The 27,982-nt window shown below is 43.2% G+C and overlaps 1 protein-coding gene across 1 annotated transcript in view; it reads right to left on the bottom strand.

Annotated features, from left to right (window-relative positions):
* SLIT2 (slit guidance ligand 2) overlaps positions 1-27,982 on the bottom strand; it is an 809,356-nt gene that overhangs the window by 700,912 nt on the left and 80,462 nt on the right. The window lies entirely within an intron of this gene.

Below are 27,982 nucleotides of genomic sequence, written 5' to 3'. Positions count from 1 at the left end.
TAACAGCAACACTGTATTAGAAAGGTCTTCAAACAGCATGAAAAGTGATTTGTTCAAACAAAATTCCCTCAATGTAAAATGCTGAAAGAGTTCAGATTCCTATTTGTAACTTGATTCTTAGTCTGTTATAGTGGAACTAAAAAAAGAACAAACCACTGATTCTCAGCAGCAATGTTTGTGATATAAAATAAGGGCACTTATTTCTTGCTTCTCATGTTTTAAAAGACTACTTATACCTTTCATCCAATAAAAGCTCTGCTCTTCAATAATGCCTAGAGTTGCTAGAAAGCATCACTGTCAATCTTTGGCAGTTTTTAAAGCATGCTTTTTTTTTTGGGGGGGGGGGGGGGGTTACCGCTCATTAGGATCTCCAGCTTATCCATTTATCCCAAACACATCAAAGCTTTAGAAGGCATCTTAGAGCAGATCCCTTAAGAAGCTAAAGAAAACACAGAAACAATAACAACAGGTAACCTGGAGACTATCCTGCTTATTTTCGAAGGAGAAGGCCGGCCATCTTCCGACACAAATCGGGAGATGGCCGGCCATCTCCTAAAGCCGGCCAAATCGGTATAATCAAAAGCCAATTTTGGCCGGCTTCAACTGCTTTCCGTCGCAGGGCCAGCCAAAGTTAAAGGAAGCGTGTCAGCAGGGTACCGAAGGTGGGACGGGGTGTGGTTAAGAGATGGCCGGCTTCGGCTGATAATGGAAAAAAAAAGGCCGGCTCTGATGAGCATTTGGCCGGCTTTACTTGGTCCATTTAGTTTTAGGACCAAGCCTCAAAAAAGTGCCCCAACTGACTAGATGACCACTGGAAGGAATCGGGGATCACCTCCCCTTACTCCCCCCAGTGGTCACCAACCCCCTCCCATCCAAAAAAAAAGTTTTTAAACATTTTTGTGCCAGCCTCTATGCCAGGCTCAAATGTCATACCCAGCTCCATCACAGCACTATACAGGTCCCTGGAGCAGTTTTTAGTGGGTACTGCAGTGCACTTCAGGGAGGCGGATCCAGGCCTATCCCCCCCCCCCCCCCCACCTGTTACACTTGTGGTGGTAAATGTGAGCCCTCCAAAACCCACCACAAATCCACTGTACCCACATCTAGGTGTCTCCCTTTACCCTTTAACATAGTAACATATTAGATGATGGCAGCAAAAGACCTGCACAGTCCATCCAGTCTGCCCAACAAGATAAACTCATATGTGCTACTTTTTTTGTATACCCTACCTTGATTTGTACCTGTCCTCTTCAGGGCATAGACCGTATAAGTCTGCCCAGCACTATCCCCACCTCCCAACCACCAGCCCCTCCTCCCACCACCGGCTCTGGCACAGACCGTATAAGTCTGCCCAGCACTATCCCCGCCTCCCAACCACCAGTCCCGCCTCCCACCACTGGCTCTGGCACAGACCGTATAAGGGCTATGGTAGTGTTGTACAGTTGTGGGTAGTCAGTTTTTGGGGGGGGGGTTGGGTGGCTTAGCAGACAAGGTAAGGGAGCTATGCACCTGGGATCAATTTGTGAAGTCCACTGCAGTGCTCCCTAGGATGACCGGTTGGTGTCCTGGCATGTGAGGGGGACCACTGCACTATAAATGCTGGCTCCTCCCATGACCAAAGGGCTTGCATTTGGCTGGGTTTGAGATGGCCGCCATTAGTTTCCATTATCGGCAAAAACCAATGGTGGCCATCTCTAACGCCGGCCCAAATATTGAGATTTGGCCGGCCCCGACCGTATTATCGAAACGAAAGATGGCCGGCCATCTTGTTTCGATAATGCGGTCGGGTATGCCGCTTTATGGGGCCAGACTTAGAGATGGCCGTCCATATAGATGGCCGGCACCGTTCGATTATGCCCCTCTGTGTCAGTCAATGTAATGCAGCAGTAATGAAAAGAAACAGTATGCTCATGTTCATAAGGAGTGATGTTGCCAAAAAGAAAAAGAATGCAATCTTAAGGGCAATTCTATAATCTAGGCACCTGTATTCATGCACCCTGTGGGAGACAAAGTCTGCACCGACTGTAGTAACTGATCAGAATATACAAAGTTAAGTGGTTGGAGCAGTCTTACCTCTGTGATTCGGAAAAGAATCCTCCTGCAGGTATTCAAGTCAAGATTCCCATCAGTTCCTGCATACCTCAGTAACCTCCTCAATCTCTACACTCTCCTCCACTGTCTGTGCTCAGCCAACTACAACCTCCTCACTCTTCCACCTCCCTCCTGTGTGTTCCTATCTTCCACCCATGAGTCAGTCTTCCATTACCCGGGCCCCAAACTGTGCAACAACCTGTCACTGCATGTCAGAAACCAGACTCCCCTCCTAATTCAAGCAGGCCCTCAAAACCCACCTCTTCTCCATCTCTTTCTCTAGTACTACTTAGATCTTTCTCCCAATCCCCTCTCCTTCTTTGATTTATAATATGTAAACCACTTTCCCCTGGATTCTCTATAGAATGACTTAAATTGTGTGCGCATATCCAGTCACATTCTGGATTTGCACATGCAGCTTAATTACTTAAGCCAATCAGCGCCAATAATTGCTATTTAACAAGCAATTATAGACACTAAATGGCATTAATTAGAATTTACATGCATAACTATCTAAGCATATACTATAACATGATGCACGTAAATTCTAAGTCTCATAGCTGAAAAGGAGCGTGGCCATGTGCGTGGAGTGGGCATTTCTAAAATCTATGCGCAAGGTTATAGAATGCACCCGGTCTGCACCTAATGTAGGTGTTGGGACTTACACCATATTTTACTTGGTGTAACTGCCCGCGTCTAAATTTGGTCATGTGGATGGGCACTCAGCGTATTCTATAAACTGCATGGAAATTTAGGCTTATTCTATAAAGTACCTCTAAATTAAGGCGTACTTTATAGAATATGTCTAGGCATATTTCGTTTCAGTGCCAATTTATTTTAAGTGCGATATATAGAATCTAGTCCTTTATGTCCATGTTCAGGCCCTAGCGGTAAATCAAGTTTGTGAAATAAATAAGTAAAGGCAACATGATCGTCGAGAGTCGAAGTAAACAAAGAAAGTTAAAGGATAAATTTGAATTGGAAAGTACAGAATGTCCATGTAGTAGCCTTGTGTGGAAATTCTACTGTAAATAGCAGCATTCACACTTGTAGACTGCCAAAGACTCCTTGTGTTTGATGTGGTAAAAACTTGTCATGGCAGACCTGTATTTGAAAACTAGAAACCCCAAGCCAGTCCTGCCAATCCAGGAGCTCAGACTTTGTGAAACAGCTTCACAGGCATTGAGGCCAATATCTAAATCAGATGTTTCCTTGGATTTAAATCATTACAAAAAGGGACCTTGAGCAACACTTAGGAGGGAAGTTATCAACATGGGCTACTGTTAAGTCGGGTTATTTTAGCACAGGGTCTCATTGCATATCCTGGGGCCCCGTGCTAAAATAACCCGACTTGTGGCAAAATAACATGCTACAATTTGTAGAAAACGAATGGGTTAATTACGTAAGTATCATGTCCACAAAACTTAAACCTATCTTTCCCATGCTATAATGGAAACTCTATGAAAGTGTGAGGAAGTCTATAAGATGCTGCCACTTCCCCTTAAGAACACTCCCTCACAGTGTCAGGGCCACCTTAAAACCCCTAGTCCAGCCTAAAGGGGAAGAGACATGGGAGGGGTGAAGCTTGGAGGGCATGACCCAGGAAGTATAAAAGGCCGGACCAGAGCCAGGTTAAAGAGACCCAGAGGGAAGCAGCAATGCTCACTGCAGATGCCTCCACCCCAAAGCTCAAACTCTGCAACCACTACGTTCAGGTAGGCCAACCTCAGCTTGGAACCTTGAAGAGTTTGTGTTTTGACCTGGTCGGCTGCAGGTCAGCCTTGTACGCCTGCTAGAGACTGTGCTGGTAACACTGGATCCAGAGATCAGGCCAAAGACCAGTAAGAACTGCTGCTGAGAGAAAGATATTCATATATGCTATGGACCTACAGATGCAGGCCACCCAAGGACACTATTATATTTATAGAACTAGTTTTGAATACTGACTCTTCCTTTCCTGTGGAGTGAGCAGGAGCCCTTACCCGACATCTATAATAAATATTTGTTTTCACCACAACTTGCTGAATGTGTGTGGCTTGTCTTACCTGGCCCCACAACCACTGAAAGTCATTGGGGTGTGAGATGTGTGCATGCCAGGTGCCAGGTTGTCTGGTTAGTGGCCACAGACAGCTCAAGATCCCAAAATCTCAACAACAAAATATGAGCGATGTCAGCGTAATAAGGCAAGGCCACTGAGAGAGGGGGCTGGGGGGGCAAAATTCCCTGGGCCTGGCCTCCAAGGGGGGGCCCTGGCACTGGCAACGGGGTCTCTCTCACTCCTGCTCCTGAAGAAAACTCCAGCGCCGAGCCCCTCTTGGAGGCTGGGGAACAGCAGACAGAGCAGGGCTTCGGGCCAGGGCCTCTGGTTTGGCTGGCAGGGGTCCCTCCCCCAGCATAAGAGGTCTTCATCCAGCGCTGCTCTTCACTGTGACACATTGCCTGCCAAGCAGCTGGTTTTCCCCTCAGGCCACACATGCTCGGATTTGAAACTGAGCATGCGCGAAGTGAGAGAAAAAGCAGCAGCAGGGACAGGGCAGGCAATGCAGCTGAGTGAAGAGCAGTGCTGGAGGAAGACTTCTTCTGCTGGCAGGGCCTCAGGATCACCGCCAGCCAAGGTATTTGGAGTTGCCTCAGGGGAAGCAGCGACGGCGGCAATCCTGGAGGAAGCAGCGGCCCTGCCCCGGGGCCCGGCTCAGTCTCTCGGCAGCCATGTAATAAGGAATTTGGTGTAAGAAACCACTGATAATTACTTCATTACTACAGTGACACTGAAAGAGTTTGGAGCTGAAATTTGTAATTTGCAAACAAACAAGTACCTGATTACTTGCAACCCTGTTGTCAACATTTTTGCTTGGTAGTGATCCCCAGATGAACTTGTAACCAACAACAGACCACAATTCATAGAACAAAAGTTTGCATTATTTGCTAACAAATACAACTTTAGTACATCACATCCAGTCCCCATTGCCCACAAGGAAACAAGGTGGAGAAAGTCTTAAAGCAAGAAGAAGCTAGGAGGAACAGAAGATAACTACAACCTCTACCAGGACCGTGTATTTTGGTACATCTAAACCAAATATGGAAGTGAACCCTGATCTATCAAGTGAGCAAAGCAGAACTACAGCACAAGATCCTGAAATGGAAACACTACACAAACCAAATCAACCATTATTCAAGAAACTATATAGCCAGCAGAAGCTCATGCTTCATTTTCAAGCGGCGGCTAGGAAAGCAAATAGAATGTTAGGTATTATTAGAAAAGGAATGGAAAAAATGAGGACATTATAATGCCTTTGTATCGCTCCATGGTGCGACCGCACCTCAAATATTGTGTTCCATTCTGGTCACCGCATCTCAAAAAGATATGGAATTAGAAGTACAGAGAAGGGCGACGAAAATGATAAAAGGGATGGGAAGATTTCCCTATGAGGAAAGGCTGAAGCGTGTAGGGCTCTTCAACTTGGAGAAAAGACAGCTGAGGGGAGATATGAGGAAGGTCTATAAAATACTGAGTGGAGTGGAACGGGTAGACGTGAATCAATTGTTTACTCTCCAAAAATACTAGGACTAAGGGGCACGTGATGAAGCTACCAAGTAGTAAATTTAAAACAAATCAGAGAAAATGTTTCTTCACTCAACATGGAATTAAACTCTGAAATTTGTTGCTAGAGAATGTAGTAAAAGCAGTTAGCTTAGCGGGGTTTAAAAAAGGTTTGGCTGGCTTCCTAAAGGAAAAGTCCATAGACCATTATTAAAATGAACTTGGGGAAAATCCACTGCTTATTTCTAGGATAAGCAGCATAAAATGTATTGTACTTTTTTGGGATCTTGCCAGGTACTTGTGACCTGAATTGGTCACTGTTAGAAACAGGATGCTGGGCTTGATGGACCTTCGGTCTGTCCCAGTATGGCAATACTTATGTACTTATATGAAGCTTATCCTAAAGTCAGGTAACTCAGACATTCCCCATTAACCTTTTGATGTGAGAGAGTTGATAATCTTGGAGTGCCAGAGCCGGTGGTTGGGAGGCGGGGCTAGTGCTGGGCAGACTTATACGGTCTGTGCCCTGAAGAGCACAGGTACAAATCAAAGTAGGGTATACACAAAAGTAGCACACATGAGTTGTCTTGTTGGGCAGACTGGATGGACCGTGCAGGTCTTTTTCTGCCATCATCTACTATGTTACTATGTTACTATGTTACTCAAAATAACAAAGACACCATAAACTGGATGATCATTCAAGGCTCCAATTACCAGCTCATGTACAACATGAATGACCTTCAGAAGAAGAGTAATACAGAAATCTGAATGTTACAGAGACTATTACCAAATATAATAGCAGAATAATCCTGAGGAGAATAGGCCTATCTTTGGCCAGTTAAATTCAGAATATCGACTTAACCAGTCATGTGTCAGCCGGTGCCACAAACTGGATAGTCAATGCTGAAGCCCTGATATAGCCTGGCACTAAATATCCAGGAATAATACCTGCAGAGTCAGCAAAATGCTCACTGTCACCAGTCGAATATTGACCCCTTAATAGTTGTCGCTAAACATGATCGATTGCTCTCTGTAGAAACTGAATGGATGTTGACCGACTTGAATGTGTTCACTGATAGCCTGTTCGGTGATTAGGATTGATTGTATTATTAAAGTTTTTATGTAATGATTTTGTATGTTTATTTGTAATCTGCCCTGGAAAAGGCTGAATATAAATTTTAATAAATGAAATGAAATGTAAGTGCCTTTGAATATTGGGCACTAAAGGGATCCTTTTGCTAAGCAGCAGTACAGATAACGCGTGGGTTGTAAGTGCCAAATTGGCACTATCGCAGAGGTAGCGCGGTAGTTTCGAAGTTGCCACATGCTGTTTCCCGCAGTAGAAAATATTCTTCTATTTTCTACTGCGGGGGCATTCCTGGCGGTAATTGGCAGCGCGGCCACATTGGCACATGTTGCATGATTACCATGCGAGTAGCGCGTGAGCCCTTACGGCGAAGGCCATTGGGTGGCGGTAAGGGATCAGGAGGTAAATAGCCACACGCTACTTTTAATTTTAGTGCACGGCCATTTATTGCCCCATTGAATAATGCCTTTTTTCCCAGCCGAAGTAAAAAAAAAAAGGCCCAGTGGGCGCCAAAAACACATGCCCATACTATCACAGGCCACTTTTTACTGTGGCTTAGTAAAAGGACCCCTAAGTTCCTTACCGAACACCATGTAGTCAATGCAAGAAAAATCAAATGTTGTTTCCCTTGGGTACTATGAACAGAATATGCCTTGTTAGGCTCAGATAAATTAATAAGGAGTATCTTCCAAAAGAATTAAACATTTGTTACATTTGCTCTGAAAGTACATTGGTGTTTTGAGAGGCAAATGCTACATTTTTTCTAAACTTGAAATACTTGAACACATATAGAGTAGTTGTGCAGAATAAGAAGACTTCATTTACACTAGAAAAAAAAAAAAGGAGGGAAGGGGAATTGCATTGCCTTTCTGAAATTCTTGACCTCTCATTTCTCCTTCACTTACACCCCCAATCTGTCAACAAGTGCTTGTAATTTTATTACACTGTCCTGCAGTTTACGCAGAGTTGGTATTATTTTACAGAGTCCCCTTAATGGACTGAATAAATGGCAATGCTATTTCAACTAGTCTCCTGTTCCAACCACAGCTGCAACTGGACTACTATTTCGGAACAAGCATCTTGACCTGAGTAGGCAGTGCCATCAGCCCATCCAGAGAGAAACTGGAACAGACGGCAAAGAGGAAAGCAGAGCTGAGAGCTGGCAGCAAATCAGAATGCACACAGTGCACTTGCGGCTGCTCTCAGAATATATCGGCCAAATCGTAATCTGAGATCTTCTGATAAGCTACTGTAGGATGTTCCGACTTTAGACAGATAAGGCTCAACATTTAGCATTCAACAATTGTTCAGGTAGAGGGTGCGTAAGTTTGGAATACATTGCCATATGAGTTGTGGAGTATTAGCTCAATATTACAGTTTAGAAAACAATTGAAGGGGCATCTTTTTCTTCAAGCTTATTGTATCTAAGCATAGCAGTTTATTAATTGTCTTGCCAGTTGATTCAGAAATATTACAGCAGACTATGCATTGTGTGTTTTATGATGCCTTTGTATTCTATTTGTAAAATTATATATGTTCTATATTGTACAATGCCTAGAATTGTGAATTGGAAGATAGCGTGATTTATATATATAAATACACACACATATATATATATATATATATTTTTTTTTTTTAATAGGATTTATTTACCACCTTTTTGAAGGAATTCACGCAAGGCGGTGTACAACAAAAATAAAACAAACATGAGCAACATCATATCATATCATTTCATATACAGTGGGGGAAATAAGTATTTGATCCCTTGCTGATTTTGTAAGTTTGCCCACTGACAAAGACATGAGCAGCCCATAATTGAAGGGTAGGTTATTGGTAACAGTGAGAGATAGCACATCACAAATTAAATCCGGAAAATCACATTGTGGAAAGTATATGAATTTATTTGCATTCTGCAGAGGGAAATAAGTATTTAATCCCTCTGGCAAACAAGACCTAATACTTGGTGGCAAAACCCTTGTTGGCAAGCACAGCGGTCAGACGTCTTCTGTAGTTGATGATGAGGTTTGCACACATGTCAGGAGGAAATTTGGTCCACTCCTCTTTGCAGATCATCTCTAAATCATTAAGAGTTCTGGGCTGTCGTTTGGCAACTCGCAGCTTCAGCTCCCTCCATAAGTTTTCAATGGGATTAAGGTCTGGTGACTGGCTAGGCCACTCCATGACCCTAATGTGCTTCTTCCTGAGCCACTCCTTTGTTGCCTTGGCTGTATGTTTTGGGTCATTGTCGTGCTGGAAGACCCAGCCACGACCCATTTTTAAGGCCCTGGCGGAGGGAAGGAGGTTGTCACTCAGAATTGTATGGTACATGGCCCCATCCATTCTCCCATTGATGCGGTGAAGTAGTCCTGTGCCCTTAGCAGAGAAACACCCCCAAAACATAACATTTCCACCTCCATGCTTGACAGTGGGGACGGTGTTCTTTGGGTCATAGGCAGCATTTCTCTTCCTCCAAACACGGCGAGTTGAGTTCATGCCAAAGAGCTCAATTTTTGTCTCATCTGACCACAGCACCTTCTCCCAATCACTCTCGGCATCATCCAGGTGTTCACTGGCAAACTTCAGACGGGCCGTCACATGTGCCTTCCGGAGCAGGGGGACCTTGCGGGCACTGCAGGATTGCAATCCGTTATGTCGTAATGTGTTACCAATGGTTTTCGTGGTGACAGTGGTCCCAGCTGCCTTGAGATCATTGACAAGTTCCCCCCTTGTAGTTGTAGGCTGATTTCTAACCTTCCTCATGATCAAGGATACCCCACGAGGTGAGATTTTGCGTGGAGCCCCAGATCTTTGTCGATTGACAGTCATTTTGTACTTCTTCCATTTTCTTACTATGGCACCAACAGTTGTCTCCTTCTCGCCCAGCGTCTTACTGATGGTTTTGTAGCCCATTCCAGCCTTGTGCAGGTGTATGATCTTGTCCCTGACATCCTTAGACAGCTCCTTGCTCTTGGCCATTTTGTAGAGGTTAGAGTCTGACTGATTCACTGAGTCTGTGGACAGGTGTCTTTCATACAGGTGACCATTGCCGACAGCTGTCTGTCATGCAGGTAACGAGTTGATTTGGAGCATCTACCTGGTCTGTAGGGGCCAGATCTCTTACTGGTTGGTGGGGGATCAAATACTTATTTCCCTCTGCAGAATGCAAATAAATTCATATACTTTCCACAATGTGATTTTCCGGATTTAATTTGTGATGTGCTATCTCTCACTGTTACCAATAACCTACCCTTCAATTATGGGCTGCTCATGTCTTTGTCAGTGGGCAAACTTACAAAATCAGCAAGGGATCAAATACTTATTTCCCCTACTGTATATGTGTGTACATATATATAAATCCCAATAAATATAGAGAGGTACATAAGGGCCCTTTACTAAGATATACTAACAGATTTAATGCATGCTAATGATTTGCAAGCACTAAATGCTAGGAAGTCCATAGGAATAAAATGCTCTTCTTAGCAATTAGCATGCACTAATCATTAGTGCACAGTAAAACTACCTGCTCACCATAGTAAAAAAAAAAGCCCATAGATAGACATAGATACAGACACACATACATAACTTATATATACACACATATACGCATGCACACACATAGATAGATAGATAGATAGATAGATAGATAGATAGATAGATAGATAGATAGATAGATAGATAGATAGATATGCACACACAAGACTACATAATCCAAAGCAATTGCATAACTGGGCTAGGGTTACCATACATCCTCTTAAGACAACATGTCCTCCTTTTGAATTTTTTCTGACGTGTTCTCCAGATTTTTTTTCATTTTTAGGAAAATATCCTCTTTTTCATTTATGAGCCCATGACCAACATACATACCCACATAGGGGGAGATTCTATATATGGCACCTAAAACTTCGGTGCTGAAATCAGTGCCGACTAAGCGTATTCTATAATTGGTGCCTAGATTTAGGTGCCAATTATAGAATATGCTTAGTTGATATTTCAGATCTATGTGAACTGGGCCATATTCTATTACTAGGCACAAAATTTCCAGAATGTCCACGAAACGTCCATTTCCCCGCCTATAACCACGCCCCTTGCTGCTTATGCATGTTAGAAGTTCGGCATATGTCCTTACAGAATTCACTTAGGGGCCCTTTTATAAAGGCATGCTGAAAAATGGCCTGCGGTAGTGTAGATGCGTGTTTTGGGTGCACGCAGAATCATTTTTTTCAGCGTACCTGTAAAAAAATGCCTTTTTAAAAATTTTTGCCAAAAATGGACATGCGGCAAAATGAAAATTGCAGCGTGTCCATTTTGGTCTGAGACCTTGCTGCCAGTCATTGACCTAGCGGTAAAGGCTCACACGGTAACCAGGCGGTAATGACCTACATGTGCCAAAAATGAAATTACCGCAAGAGCCATGTGGTAGCCATATTGGCACACATTGGGCACGTGTAGACGCTTACGCGGCTTAGTAAAAGGGCCCCTTAGCAAGTTGTACACCTAAATTCTAATCAGTGCAAATTAGTGCTCATTATTGCATGTTAAGTGCTGTTATCAGCACTCATTAGCTTGTTAAGCTGCGCGCACTGTTAAAGAATCCATGCCAAAATCTCTAGGTGTGCTATATAGAATCCGGGGGATAATAAGAGAAACAATCCCTGGCCTATTAGTCACTATGGACACATGGGGTGCTAAAAAGAGAGAGAAGGGCATTGCTGATCTCCTCTGTTTCTCTGCTGGTTGAATCTGTCACAGGAATTTTGTTCACGCAGCACAAGTTTAAGCATATGTCATGCAAAGACTTTCACACGTACCTCAGAAGCCAACCAAAGTGGTTGAGGGATATCTGCTCTTCTTATAAGTACGCTTGGGCTCAGACTCAGTCAAACTGAAATCCGGAAGTTTTTGAAAAGTAGATTACTGGCACTTAACAGGCACACATCCTAAGTACTATTCTAAGGACACAAGTAAATGCTATAGTGCAATGTTTCCCCCCCCCCACAAGTCCAGTCCTGGAGTATTCCCTTGCCAGTCAGGTTTTCAGAATATCCACAATGGATATGCATGGACTTGATTTGCATACACTGCCTCCATTATATGCAAATCACTTTCATGCATATTCATTGTGGATATCCTGAAAACCTGACTTGCAAAGGGTACTCCAGGACTGGACTTGAGGGAAACACTGCTATACCACATAACTGCAAAGGGGAGTACACATGGAAAGGATCATGGGTGGGACATGGGCGTGTCTCCCAGTTATGCACGTTACTTATAGGATACTGTCAGTTACGCATGCCCTTCAGATCTGTGGCTTGTACAACTGTGGGTGTGCACAATTTAGGCACGCTGATGGCGGTTACACTGGTTGTTGACAGAGAGAGAGTAGGAACTGAGTCAGGCTCTTCTCAACAGACCAAAGACGCTGAATATGAATAAAATCTAGAAGCGACAGCACTCGCAATGCTCACCAAAGGTCTTTGAAAAAACCACCTTGTTTCATTTTCAAAGACAAATGAAGATAAAGATTGTCGGGAGACACGTTTAACAAGACTCCTGAAGAATGCACTTTCAGTGCCGAAACATGGTACCGTGTTCAGTCAATTTTTATTAAAATGTGTTATTCATACTCAGTGTCATTGGTCTGTTGAGAAGAGCCTCACTCTGTTCCCATTCTCTCTCTCTACATGTAATTCCCTGTGGGATATTGGTGTGTGTTCCACTTCTATGTTTTTTTCTGGTTACACTAGTGCTCGATAAATGGCATCTGGATGTCCTGATATCATTATAGCAGTGGTTCCCAAACCTGGTCCTGGAGGCACCCCAGCCAATCAGGTTTTCACTGATTCCACTGCATGCAAATCTTTCTCATGAATATTCAGTGTGGATATCCTGAAAACCTGACTGGCTGGGGTGCCTGCAGGACCAGGTTGGGGAACCACTGCATTGTAGAGTAGGCACTCCCATGCTACAATGGTCTACCTTAAAGGATGCGCCCACTTATAGAAATGCCACTTAAGGCATCTTCAGCTGGCATCTCAGGCAAATGCCACATGGTACTGTTGGGCCACAAGCCTGGAATACGTTGCCTTTAAAACTGAAAGAGGTCCAGGACTTGGAAGATTTTTTAAAAAGGTTTGAAAACATTTCTGTTTATGCAGGCATAAGAAGGGGCATAAAGACAGGAGAAATATAAACAACAGTTTTAATTCAAAAGAGATCTAACGATTAATTTAGATCAAATGGAGGTAAGGCAGGAAGGTGCAGTATAAATGATTTAAATGTTAAAATGAGTTTTGTTTTGTCTGTGTAATACATTGGGTTATTGTGTATGTGAATGGTGTAATCCACCTAGAACACTGGTGATAGTGCAGAATATAAATTTTTAAATATAAAAAACTAGAGTACAATTCATCACACTGTACCAAAGAGTTCATATACACCATAGTCCATATTTTCCTTATCAGTCACAGTTAAATGGTAGCAGGGGCGTAGCCAGATGGCCAATTTTGGGTGGGCCTGAGCCCGAGGTAGGTGGGCATGGAATTCGGCCCTCCTCTGGTTTGCTCCTCTCTCCATCCTTCCCTGCTCACAAACCCCAAATATTAAATGTTTGAGCTGGTGGGGATCCCTAAACCCCGTCAGCTGAAGATTTCCTCCTCCTCCTCGAGCAGCCAGCACTCTTGCCTCAAACTGATGCTGCTGCCGGCAGGCCATACATCCTCAGTGCTTTTGCATGTGCAAAAACTAAGCATGTGTAGAAGGACTGGTCTCAGCGTCAGCTCAAGACACCAGCTGCTGGCTGACATTTGGAAGAGCCCTGGCTGCCCAAGGACAGAAAATCTTCAGCTGGCAAGGTTTGGGGATCCCCACCAGCCACAGCAAGAGTGTCACAATTTTGGGTGGGCCCGAGTCCAAAGTGGGTGGGCCCTGGCCCACCCAGGCCCACCTGTGGCTACGCCACTGAATGGTAGAACTCCTTTCCTTTGGAGATAAGATCAACTGCTCACTATTGTTTAGGAAAATACTTAAAACATATCTTTTTAAGAAGTTCCTTGAATAATGTTTATTTTATTGACTGAGGGGTCCTTTTACAAAGCTATGGTAAAAAATGGCCTGCAGCAGAGTAGGCGCGTCTTTTGGGCGCGTGCAGGGCCAGTTTTAACCGCGTCTGCAAAAAGGGCTTTTTTTTAATGGGACGGGAAAAGGGCATGCAGTAAAACTGAATCCAGCACGTGCCTAAAACTAGCCTAAGCCCTTAACGCCACCCATTGATCTAGCGGTAAGGGCTCACAGGCTACACACACGGTGACCGGTAAGTGCATGCCAACTGCCGATTACCGCTGGAAGACGGCACACATGGGAATAAATAAATAAATATATCATCCAGGCGTTATGGGTGCGCCAAATCTGAAATTACCGCCGGGGGAGGGGGGGGCCGGGTTGCCTGGCGGTAGTGTCATTTGAATTAACAACTTGAATTTTATCTGTCTCTCTCTGGGAATGCCCAGGTCTTTTTCTTATTGTTAGATGCCTGGAGCTCTAATGGGACTTTGCAGGATACAAGACACTCATTGTATTGTATTGTATACTGGCCATGTTTGTTTTGGAAAAGTAAGCAAATTATAGACATGCAGACCTACTGGACATTGGCTTGAGTATTTACCAAGATCATTTATGTGCTAATTTTTTGATTTGTGCTTAATTTCTATAATCAAAACCTGCACCCAATAAGAACATTTTGACTCTCTAAAAATAAAGGCTGCAAAAAGCATAAATCTGGTAGAAACTTCAAACATTTCACTTTCAATTTCAAGAGGCCTGTTTCAATTTTTTTTTTTAAACAAAGATTCTTTGACATAAAAGACAGAAACATGTTCCTGTTGTTGTGGAGGTGAGCGCTTTATTATTATCAAAGGTTTTCTTGCTACTCTGGCCCATGTCTAGGTGCATCAGTTGAAACTGAGATAAACCTCTCCAGCTTTGCTTTGCTTGATTCTCACCCTACTTTCAACCACTGTAACGCAACCCACTGTGGTTATGAAAAACAGACACAGTGGCAAAGTGGCAATAAATTCAGATGAAACTTTAATCACCTACCTTTTTTCCAAATTTAAATATAAAGGTTAAGTAAACATTCTGTAGCATTACTGACTGGAACTATAGTCAAATCCTGCAGGTGTCACTTGTGATAATGGGCAAGTCACTTAACTCTCCACCACCTCAGCTACAAAAATTAGATTGTAAGCCCTCTGGGGACAGGGAAATACCTACCCCTCCCCCTTCCCCAATATTGAAACCTATTTAACCTGCCAGGAACAGCTCCTGGCCAGTTAAATAGAGTTTAAGCACCTAACCTTGGATACTCTATCCAGAATGCAGCGGAAGCCAAAAAAGCAAACAGGATGCTGGGAATTATTAAGAAAGGGATGCAAAATAAAACCAAGAATATTATAATGCCTCTGTATTGCTCCATTGTGTGACCTCACCTTGAGTACTGCGTTCAGTTCTGGTCACCACCTTATCTCAAAAAAGATATACTAGAATTAGAAAGGTTGAAAGAAGAGCGATCAAAATGTTAAAGGGGGTGGAACTCATCTCATATGAGGAAAGGCTAAAGAGGTTAGGACTCCTTAGCTTGGAAAAGAGATGGCTAAGGAGGGATATGATTGATGTCTACAAAATCCTGAGCGGTGTGGAGCAGGTGGAGGTGAATCAATTTTTCCCTCATTCAAAACGTAGACCAGGGAACACTCAATGAAATTACATGGAAATACTTAAAACAAATAGGAGGAAATATTTCTTCACTCAAAGAATAGTTAAGCTCTAGAACTCGTTGTAGGAGGATATGGTAACAGTGGTTAACATATCTGGGTTTCAAAAAGGTTTAGGCAAGTTCCTGGAGGAAAAGTCCATAGTCTGCTATTGAGACAGAAATGGAGAAGCCACAGCTTGCCCTGGGATTGGTAACATTAAATGTTGCTACAATTTGGGTTTCTGTCAGGTATTTGTGACCTGGATGGCCACTGTTGGAAGCAGGATACTGGGCTAGATGGACCACTGGCTATTCTTATGTTCTTACTCAGTGGGAGATAACCAGTTACCTCCCACTGAATATTCCGGTTAGCGACACAGCCAGTTAGATACGGATAAATAGCAAGCCTATCTTTGACTGCTAAAACGTAAATCAGTTAGTGCTAAATATCAGAATAGATGGTAAACATTTTAGTGGCCAAAATAAACCCAGATATTCAATGTTGGTTGCCAGATATGGCCCAGCATTGAATATCTGGGTTTAACAACAGCAGCAAACATGCTGCTCACCACTGGCCGAATACTGAAAAACTAATGTACCAGAATGTAACTCGCATTGAACTGCTACTGATAAGGCAGCGATTCCCAAACTGGTTCCGCAAACTTTGTTCAAGGGTTCCGCAAGAAATCAGGTTGTAGAATCCGTTTGTATGAATACATATATATATTTATATAAATTGAGGGTTTCTCGGTGTATGAGAAACACATTTTTGAGGTTCCACCATAGTAAAATGTTTGGGAATCACTGTGATAAGGTGTGAGCTAAATCCAAATAAATAATTAATAAGTGTATGAAAATATTTTATTTTCCAAAGAATAATCCATCTGCTTTAGAGAATGGATTCTGGTTTGATTTGATTTTTTTTTTTTTTTTACAGTGGAACGATGGGGGTGAGGGGTGAGAGTATATATTTACTAAACACTTCTTCTGAGTATTTGACAAATCACTTCTAATGAAAAATCTGAACCAGGACAGGGGATAAAAGGGAATGGAAAGCAAGAAGAGCTGAGGATGAGGTTAGCAAATGTATTACCTTAGAAAAGCCAATGCGAAGGGTGTGGTTTTAACAAGATCTAAATTCACAGCTGCAGCAGAGCAAACAGGAAATGGGAAATGAGCATGTGGCTAGTGACCAGGCATACAAATGAGACAGGACCCCAAGGGTGTGGAGGGACAGATCAAGGAGACAGAGGGTGTGTGTGGTGCATCTGCAATCAGATACCCCACATCTGCAGAAACACTGCAAATAACAGATGATGAGCAGAATTAGGACACTTCTAATATTCATCGTAAAAAAGAATCTTCACATTCTAGAGTCATCTCTACAGTAACAAATTCCTTTCACTACCAGATATTCTATGAAATAATAAAAAAAAAAACAAGGAAAAGGAACAGTCTATACATATACTACAAGCTTATTGCATCAACTAGCACCGGAGCTGAAAGAGCTACATACTGGCCCATGTAAAGAAGCAGTAGATAAACTGCTAATGCATCTCCTATTCGAAGGTGCAGCTTGGAAAGCAGTTGAAGCTGGACTGCTACAGAAACCAGCAGAGTAGTGACCTCTGGGACACATGCAGAGCACCAAATACAGAAGAAAATGACCACATCTAGAAAGAGACAAATGAAAACAAGAAACTCCAAGAAACCAGACTCTGCATGCACTAGAGAAATGGAAACAGAAATAAGCATTTATCCTCTTGCACTGGACAACATACAAAGATATGATGCACATTACCCAAAGCTGAGAGAGTAAGGTTACCATACATCCTCTTTTTGAGGACATGGCCGGGCATCCGGGAAGGTTTTGCCATCCTGCCCGTTTGCCCGGATTTGTGGACGCACGGGCAGGCTGGTGGGCGAACGGGCATCCTATCCTCCCCTCCTTTACATTAGTATGGTGCCCTGGTGGTCTATTAACCTCTTTGGGGCAGGAAAAGATCCCCCTCTTTCCTGCCTGGAACATCTGCAGACTGTCTTGCTCCTGGCTTGCTCAAAATGGCTGCCAAGAGTTCAAGTGGCAGCCTCGTGAGACTTCCGCAGGAGTCTTGCAAGGTCACTGCTTGAACTCTCGGCAGCCATTTTGAAGCTGTGCTGGAAGCAAGAGAGGTCTACAGCCTTGCCGGGCAGGAAAGAGGGGGCTCTTTCCTGCCCTGAAGAGGCCACTAGACCACCAGGGCACTACAATAAGGAACAGGAGGGGAGTGGAGAGGTAGTGAGTGGAGTCATGTGGGTGGAGGGAGGCTAGAATATTGGGGCGGGGATTATATATGGGGGAGAGAGAGGGAATATGGCTGTCTTTGGGGGGATCAAAATGACAGGGAGCAGGATGGGGTATGACAGGGGCGGGGTGGGGTGCAACAGGGGGCGGGGCATGTGTCCTCTTTTTCCTTAGGGCAAATATGGTTACCCTATGAGAGAGAAAATCAAAGAATTCCCACAAAAGAATAAGTTAAAAAACAAAATAAAACAACCTCTGTATTGGAACTGAGGGGATCCTTTTACTAAGCCATGGCAAAAAGTGGCCTGCGGTAGTGTGGGCGCGTGTTTTTGATGCACGCCAGGCCAGTTTTTACTGCATCTAGGAAAAAGGGCTTTTGCAATGGCTGGGAAAAGGATCTGCGGTAAAACTGAAAACAGAGCCTATTTATGGTCTGAGCCCTTAATGCCACCCATTGATCTGGCAGTAAGAGCTCACACGCTACACAAGTGGTGACCAATCGGCACGAACAAACTGCCGATTAATGCCGGAAAAGTCGCGTGCGATAGGAAATAAAAAAGTAATTTATCCCAGCAGTATGGGCACGCTTCAAATCTGAAATTACCGCCAGGGGGTGAGCTATCCTGGTGGTAGTCTCATTTTAGTGCATGCGTGTAGAGTCTACCGTGACTTTGTAAAAGGGCCCCTAAATTTGTAGCTTACCAGCAGGCAAGAAATAAAATCCAACTAGGGGCAAAACGGACCCCCACCAAAACCTAGAATTTTTCTCTTATTGTCCTCTCTATACCCTATAATTTCTTTTACTGTTACTACTTTGTAAGGACCTCTTTTATCAAGCCACGCTAGTGGCTCGGATGCGGTAATGCCAACACAGCCCATTCACTTTGAATGGGTTCTATTGGCATTGCTGCGTGGGAACCGCTAGCGCGGCTTGATAAAGGAAGCCCTAAATAAGGGGTCCTTTTACTAAGCTGCAGTAAAAAGTGGCCTGTGGTACTATGGGAGCGTGTTTTTGGTGCACGTCGGGCCATTTTTTATCACGTCTGGGAAAAGAAGCATTTTTAAAAATAAGCTGGGAAATGGGCGTGCGCTAAACTAGCGCATGACTATTTATGACCTAAACCCTTACCGCCACCCATTGACCTAGAGGTAAGGGCTGTCATGCTACACATATGGTAACCGTTCAGTGTGCACCAGCTGCCAATTACCGTCGGAAACACCGCGTGCGGTAGAAAATAAACAAATAATTTCTACTGAGGGAATGAGTGCATACCAAATCCAAAATAACTGCCAGGGGACGTGGTAGCCTGGTGGTAGTTTCATTATGGCGCATGCTGCATGCACGTAGGCCCTACCGTAGCTTAGTAAAAGGGTCCCTGAGTTATTTCCCTTCTCCACTACTGCCAACTCCAGACTTCGCGCCTTCTGTCTCGCTGCACCCTACGCCTGGAATAAACTTCCTGAGCCCCCACGTCTTGCCCCATCCTTGGCCACCTTTAAATCTAGACTGAAAGCCCACCTCTTTAACATTGCTTTTGACTCGTAACCACTTGTAACCACTCGCCTCCACCTACCCTCCTCTCTTCCTTCCCGTTCACATTAATTGATTTGATTTGCTTACTTTATTTATTTTTTGCCTATTAGATTGTAAGCTCTTTGAGCAGGGACTGTCTTTCTTCTATGTTTGTGCAGCGCTGCGTATGCCTTGTAGCGCTATAGAAATGCTAAATAGTAGTAGTAGTAGTAATTTCCACTTTTATTTATTTATTTATTTGTTTGTAGCATTTATACCCCGCTCTTTCCCGCTCGATAGCAGGTTTAGTGCGGCTTACAATATATGGGTACAAAGTATCACAGAGATAACAAAATGTATAGGTAAAAAATATCCTAGAGATAACACAATTGTATTAGATGTGTGGGGAAGGATTGAGGTATGGTTAATGTTAATGTTAATGTTGTGGATTAGGTTCGTAAATTAAGTTGGGTTGTTTGGATAGGCTTGTTTGAAGAGGTATGTTTTCAGCAGCTTTCGGAAGGGTAGATGTTGGTTGGTTGTTCGGATGTATCTTGGTATGGCGTTCCAGAGTTGGCTGCCTATAACAGAGAAGTTGGATGCATAATAGGTTTTGTATTTGAGACCTTTGCAATTGGGAAGGTGAAGATTGAGATATGTTCGAGAAGATTTGGACCCATTTCTGGCTTGGAGGTCGATCAGATTGGTCATGTAACTTGGAGATTCTCCGTGGAGGATCTTGTGGATCAGTGTGTGGGCTTTGAAGTTTATTCGTTCTTTGATAGGGAGCCAGTGGAGTTTTTCACGGAGTGGTGTTGCTGTAATCACTGTAACAGATTACTTTGGCAACACACCGTAAAATTGTCACACCAATAAATTATGAATTCAAGCACAGATCTTATCGTGAAGCCCGTAAGAAATAAACCAGAATTTTAAAATTACTTATGACAGAGAATAACACTTTGCAAAGGGGGAAAAAAAAAGAGAAAAAAGCTTATGATACGTAAACTGTGGGAAATGAAAGGAATGCAGCAAAACACTAAAAAGCAATTGAAAATGACATTTTCTCTCTGGTAGAGCCAAACTTTGAAGCACTGTGTATCTATTTACTCTTTAGTAGCTTCATGTGGACTTTGTAAGCATTACTGAACATAAAAGATTAACACCACTGTAAGAATAAAACCTTTTATTTACATGGCACCACTTATCCAAAAAAAAAAGAGCCGCACAGCCTTTGCAGATGAATACTTTTGAACTGTATATGCCGTTACCAACGGAAGGCAAAGTCTGTACCAACAGTAGTAACTGATCAGAATATCAAGTTAAGTGGATAGAGCAGGGATCTTGCCAGGTATTATCTGGACTGAAACAGGATGCTGGACTTTTACCATATGGCTCCAGAAAAAGGAGGACGGATTGAGCCAGCCGGGTTTTACTTCCATTGCTTTCAATGGAAGTAATTGAGTCAGCCGGGTTTTACTTCCATTGCTTTCAATGGAAAGCAATGGAAGTAAAACCCGGCTGGCTCAATCCGTCCTCCTTTTTCTGGAGCCATATGGTAACCCTTGATGGACCTTTGGTCTTTCCCAGTATGGCAATACGTATGTACCTCTGTGACTAAGAAAATAAAGACAACGATCATCGGGAGTCTAATCAAACAAAGGACATGGATGAGTTGTTTTTTTTAAGAGAGACATTTGGATTGGAAGGTACAGAATGTCCATGTAGAAGCCTTGTGTGGCAATTCTACATGAAAATAATAGCAATGACACTTGTAGACTACAGACACATATAAACACCAATTTTAAAATATGGCTACTTACCTGCAGAATTGCCACTGAATGCACAAATTCAAAGGAGGTATGTTCTGAGCAGCCTAACAGACAGATGTGCATTTATTGGGATTTATTAACAGCATTTATGAAGAGACTCACCCAAAGCGATGTACAACAAGTACAGTTTAACATAAAACTTACAATTCTGTTAGCAGCATAACAATAGTAAAAAGACCAAATATAAACATAGAGCCAAATATTCAGACAGCGGGCGTTAGCCTGGCCATCTCCTGCAGTAGGCGCCGAGCTTGGATATTCAATTCTGGGCCATTTCCGGTGACCGGCATTGAATATCTGTTTCTGTCTGATTAAAATTAAACGGTTAAGCCGATATTCAGCGCTGGCCGGTTAAGTTTGAACTGGCCAGAGTTAGGCCTGGTATTCACACAGCCAAATATGGCCACCAAATTTAGCTGGTGATGAGCTGAAAATCGACAGCTGGTTATACCGCGTGATATAACCAGATAACCGCTAGCCGCTAACAGCGGGGGTCATGTCCTGCTGAAAATTTGTAGATAGCCGGTTATGGGCATTTAACCGGCCAGGTGCTGATCCTAGCTGGTTAAATGCTTTTGAATATCAGGGGAATAAATACAATAAATGAGGTAAATTGTAAACAGCAAATTCAAACCTAGTAATAGGACAAACATTTAGGCATTGGCATTTATACTGTTTTACTTGGTATAACTGCCCACAACCAAATTTAGTCAAAAGGACTGATGCTAGGAACATTCTATAAACCTTGCCCAAATTTAGGGGTATTTTTTTTCGCGCCGATTTATATAGAATCTAGCCCATACTGTATTTTTTTTTTAATTTCACCATCTACATTTACACCTATACCAAGGAAGTAGTATAGCACCTGCTTGCTCGGATATACGCCGTACTGCAAGGCTACTGTAAGAGGTCATGGCAGAAATTTAGTGGAAGCCGCTTATGTGATATTTTCGTTGGTGTAAACGGAGGCGCCTTGTTTTAGGTGCTGATATATCAACTAAGTGTATTCTATATATCGCGCCGAAATCTAGGCACCATTTATAGAATACGCTTAGTTGCCATTGATTTCCACACTGATTTTTGCGTCATATATAGAATCTCCCTATCTGTGCCTAAATTAGGTGCCAGGATTTACACCAAGTAAAACATAGTCTAAATGGACGAGACCAAATTTGGTTGCATGGAGAGGTGCTCAGCGTATTCTATATACTGCACAGAAATTTAAGTCCATTCTATAAACTTGAGGAGTACTTTTTTTACCGCCCAGTTTTTCTGGCCCATATATAGAATCTAGCCCTATATGCATATCTCTGGCATATACACCAGGTCTATGGCTGGCATAACTGCTCGCACCTAACTGCATACGCATGTACAGTATATACCCAGTTATGCTAATATGCTAATCTCCTAATAAGCGCTCTCCAGGCATCTATAAATACAGACACTGTTCTCGAATTGCCTCTACAGCAGGGCCAATGATAGACACGACGGGGCCCAGGGCAGACGCTAGAGTGGGGGCCCCAAACCTTGCTTGCAGATTGTCCCTCTTTCAACTTCAAGCAGGTGTGGGGTCCCTACTGGCATGGGAGCCCTGGGCAATTGGACTGTTTGCCCAACCCTAACATCGGCCATGCTCTACAGGAGCCATTTTCAAAGGTTCTCCTGCCGGTGTAGCAGTTTGTGGGAAACGCCTGCTGAAAACTGCCCATCCACCTCTGCTGCTGAAAGTAACCATTCCGGTATTCTCTTACCCCTGGGGAAAGGGCAGGTTAAGCTGAGGGAGGAGTTCGTGTGGGGCTCTCACTTCCATATATACTTCGCACCTGCTTCAGAATAAGTGTGAATCTAAGCTCCAAGAATAGCACCCTGTTCATGCAGCCAGTTCAGGTTTCAAAAACAAGCCACACATGAGATATCCCTTTGAAAATACATAAGCATAATTTGGGATGCATATTGGGGAAGGGAGGGGGTTATGTCCCTGACCAAAGGCTCTAGGTGATGTTCAATTTGTCCCTTCCACCAAACTGAGAAAATAAACTACACCTACACCAGAACATGACTAAATCTATTAGTGCACCTGCCCCAAATGCTTTTTACTATTTTACTGTTTACACTTTTTTTTTATATATACCTGTAGTATAATGTAATAGCAGGTGTAAATCTTTAATTACCTGTTGTGTTTCCCTCTAAACCTCCCCTTCTGCTTCAAGCCAATGGTCTCTTAAATCCCAAGCTTCCCTATCTGGAGTTTCAATACACAAAGTCTTGCTTATCTGGATTATCCAACATACCTAAGGTGACATCACAACATCATCATTTATATGCACACCGGTTTCTCTCACTCTTTCCTAGTGTTAAAAGGCAGCAGTGCTAGGTAAGATTCTTGGGTACACTCAGGGGTCCTTTTACACAGACGTGCTGAAAAATGGGTTGCAGTAGTGTAGGCGCGGGTTTTGGGCGCACACTGATCCATTTTTTAGAGCGCCTGTAAAAAAGGCCTTTTTTAAAATTTTTGCCACAAATGGACGTGCGGCAAAATGAACATTGCTGCACATCCATTTTGAATCTCAGACCAGTTGAAAACCTTAGCTTAGGAACCACTTGTATAGGCTATAATGCATGAGTAAGCACTTACCACAGCCTCCTGATTGGTAGCCTTGTAGATCTGCTAATTGGCCATGAATTTGTTGCTCTCCAACCCCGGCTGCCTCATTGGTTACTGAAATAAATTTCTTCCCTACCCCTACAGGTCACATACCTCAAAAGCTAGCTTTGCTTTTCTTGACTAAGGAGCCCTTGTACTAAGCTGCGTAGACACCTACGCACACCCAACACACGTCAATTTGGAGTTACTACTCAGCTACTGCAAAGCCCGGGCGGTAATTTAATTTTTTGCATGTGTCCGCTATGCGCGCCAGAAAATATTTTTTTATTTTCCTGCATGCAGCGGAAACCAGGCGGTAATCGTCATTCTACGCATGTAGATGATTACTGCACGGCTACAGCGTGAGACTTTACCGCTAAGTCAATGGCTGGCGATAAGCTCTCAGACCCAAAATGGACACGTGTCAATTCTTATTTTGCCGCACGTCCATTTTCAGCAAAAATTTTAAAAAGGCCTTTTGTACAGGTGCGCTGAAAAATGGATCTGCATGCGCCCGAAACATGCGCCTACACTAGCGCAGCCCATTTTTCGGCACACCTTAGTAAAAGGACCCCTTAATTCCCTAGTTCCCCACTCATGATGCCACTCAGTCTTGTGACCCCATTTGAGATTCTGACTCAGATTCAGAACTATTGCTCTAAGTCTTCTAATTACAAACTACTTCATAAACATTACATTAATTGCATTTGTTTAAAAAAAATTATGCAATGTCCTGCAACTACAAAAAGTAGCACACATGAGTTGTCTTGTTGGGCAGACTGGATGGACTGTGCAGGTCTTTTCCTGCCGTCATCTACTATGTTACTATCCTGCTTATAATCGAACGAGAATAACGCCCAAGTTCCGACCTAAATCGGGAGATGGGCGTTCTTCTCACAAAAACAAATAAAGCGGCATAATCGAAAGCCGAACTTTGGACGCTTTCAACTGCACTCCGTCGCGGATGCGGACAAAGTTGACGGGGGAGTGTCGGAGGCGTGGTGAAGGCGGAACTGGGGCGTGGTTATCACCCGAACAGAGATGGGCGCCCTTCGCCGATAATGGATGCGTTTGTAGCTAGAATTTAGGGCACTTTTCCTGGACCCTGTTTTTTGACGAATAAGGCCCCAAAAAGTGCCCTAAATGACCAGATGACCCCCAGAGGGAGTCGGGGATGACCTCCCCTGACTCCCCCAGTGGTCACTAACCCCCTCCCACCACAACAAATGATGTTTCACAACTTTTTACTTTCACCCTCAAATGTCATACCCTCCTCCCAAGCAGCAGTATGCAGGTCCCTGGAACAGTTGTTAGGGGGTGCAGTGGACGTCAGGCAGGTGGACCCAGGCCCATCCCCCCCCTACCTGTTACAATTGTGCTGCTTAATGCTACTAGTCGTCCAACCCCCCCCCAAACCCCCTGTACCCACATGTAGGTGCCCCCCTTCACCGCTTAGGGCTATAGTACTGGTGTAGACTTGTGGGCAGTGGGTTTTGAGGGGGATTTGGGGGGCTCAACACCCAAGGGAAGGGTGCTATGCACCTGGGAGCTCTTTTACCTTTTTTTTTGTTTTTGTAAAAGTGCCCCCTAGGGTGCCCGGTTGGTGTCCTGGCATGTGAGGGGGACCAGTGCACTATGAATCCTGGCCCCTCCCACGAACAAATGCCTTGCATTTATTCGTTTTTGAGCTGGGCGATTTCATTTTCCATTATCGGTGAAAAGCAAAAACGCCCAGCTCACACCTTGGCGAATAAAGCATGGGCGTCTATTTTTTTTTAAAAATACGGTTCACTCCGCCCCTTCACGGACCCGTTCTCGGAGATTAACGCCCATGGAGATAGGCGTTTCTGGTCGATTATGCCCCTCCAAGTTACACATACCAGTGTATGCATTGTATTCTGATGCAGGTTTCCAGATGCAAATGCACAGCCAGCTAACCCTGTACAGCTAGTGGAATTTTTAAAGCACACACACGTGCTCTAAGCAGACACTCACTTTCCTGCTCTAATCAGCAACAAGCCTTGGGCGGAAGAAATTTAATACTGAAGCTCTAACCTTTGCCTGTACACATCATTTGCTATCTCCTAACCTAGCAGAAAACAATATTAAATATATGATGCTCTGTTAGCCACCTCCCATCCCCAATGTCATTCAGATGTGTGCTTTCTTGAAAAGTCCTCATTTCCTTCACTGGGAGTGCTGCATCTTATAGAGAGGTAGAGTGGCACCAAATGAATAAAGAAACTATGACAAGAGAAAGTGGTTCACATTAGCCTGAGGGTACAGTTCAGTCAACATAACTATCCTGTTGACATCACTCTAAAAGAACTGTCTTCTTTCAGATCTAAGCTGAGCCTTCCTCTCCTTCCCTTATTTTTCATGACTGCAATTAACAATTGGACCAAATTATGAAGTTCAAATTATCGTTGCACCCTTAGAAATATTCCGACATCATGCCAAGTGATCTGCAACGGTAATTACAGGTGACCTTAACATCTGTCCTACATCTTCAGATGTCAAACCAATCACAGCTAGAATAGACATGTGAAGGAAAGACTTTATAAAGACTGCTGCACTGACAAGGATTAAAATCCTATAGGATCAAAGGGCATCTACAGAAATTAGCAACAAACTCGCTCGATCAGTCAGTGACTGTGCAGCACTGTTGCCTCATGCACCCTTTCCCAAACTGGTCCACAAGTCTCAGCTAACAGACTATATCCATGGTACATATACATAAAGGGGGTAATTTTGTAACAGGACACCTTGGTTAATAGAACAGGAAGGCATTTAAAACCTATTTTATAAAGACACAGATGCCTCTATGTCTTTAGAAAATACTAGCACAAATCGCATCTAGACTTAAGGCGTGGATATTTAACTTGCTCGAGAGCGGGCAGAAAAATTAGTGAGTACTTTATAAATTATGACTCCACCCATGGTCTGTCTAAACTCCTCCCCTGAGTATGTTTATTGTAAAAGTACAGCAGCAAAAAAGAGTAGGGATGGACAAATAGCCTTCCAAAAAAACATCCAGACGTCACATTTGGAAGTCATTTGAAATTTATTGGCGGCATCAACTATGTCAGGATTCTACATACAACAAAAGATGCAAGCGGACTTGACAGGGACTCGTGTTGCGGCGCTACAGCACCTGCGTCAGGAGTCGTGTAATCAATACATGGATATACAAACAGAAATCAATATGATTGTTAAGAGTACACCCTGACTGGCTGTCACCACACATAATTTTAGAAGTGGCCTAATTTTCTACGAGCCCATTCACACACCTAAAGCAGCATTTTAGACATGAAAAGGGTGTACAAAATCACCCTTACAATGTCTACATTTACCAGCACTATAATACTTTGCCGAATGCTTTACTTCCTGTTAAAGAAGTACTAGGAGACATGAGCAGCACGGACACAAACAATAAACATGTGACGTATATTTGGAAGACAGTAGAAGAAGATCCACTTTTAGAATCTGGAAAGCTGGGAATGAGTGCACCAATCCACATAGCCAAAGCTGGGCACAATGGCATACTTAAATGGGTGGACGAAACAAAGAGCGAGGATCATCCTACCATTCTGTAACGTCACTTGTCGGCAGACCTCTAGATTATGGGTTCAATTTTGTGTGCCCATCCTCAAAGAGGATACCCAAATGTTAGAAATGGTACAAATAAGGGTCACACAGATAAGAGGACACAGACTCTGCCCTAAACTAAAAGGATTCCTCAACTGGAGATTTTACATTAGACAAAAAATTACATTTATTTATTTATTGTCTTTAGATGTAATACATTAGAAAATGAAATAATTCTGGCACGCAATCAGCTTAGAAATTCACTGGAACCCAAACCTGAAGCATAGATTATAGATTGTTCAAAAGATGGAAAAGCAACCACCTGAGAACTAGACATCACGAATTCCAGATGAAGCCAAATGATACATTTTATATAGGTATCAACAGAAAAGACGTATGAATTAGGTTTCATCTGCAATTCTCCTGTCAGCAAAAACACAGCTCTTTTATATTCCAGTTATGAACAGTTGTCTGATGTTGAAGCCACATTTAAAATATTTAACAATTGGACAAATCAAGTCAAGTAAACCTTACCAGCAGTGAAAAAAGGTAGTTCTAAAACTTAAAAATAAATCAAAACAATGCAACCACTTCTTTCACGGCTAGGGACAAATTTTTAATTCAGCAACCTCTTTATCCAGGTATACACATGG

The sequence above is a fragment of the Microcaecilia unicolor genome, chromosome 2 (assembly GCF_901765095.1).
Source record: "Microcaecilia unicolor chromosome 2, aMicUni1.1, whole genome shotgun sequence".
NCBI lineage: Eukaryota > Metazoa > Chordata > Amphibia > Gymnophiona > Siphonopidae > Microcaecilia > Microcaecilia unicolor.
The sequence above is the reverse complement of the archived record's forward strand: the minus strand, read 5'-3'. Positions and strand labels throughout refer to the sequence as shown.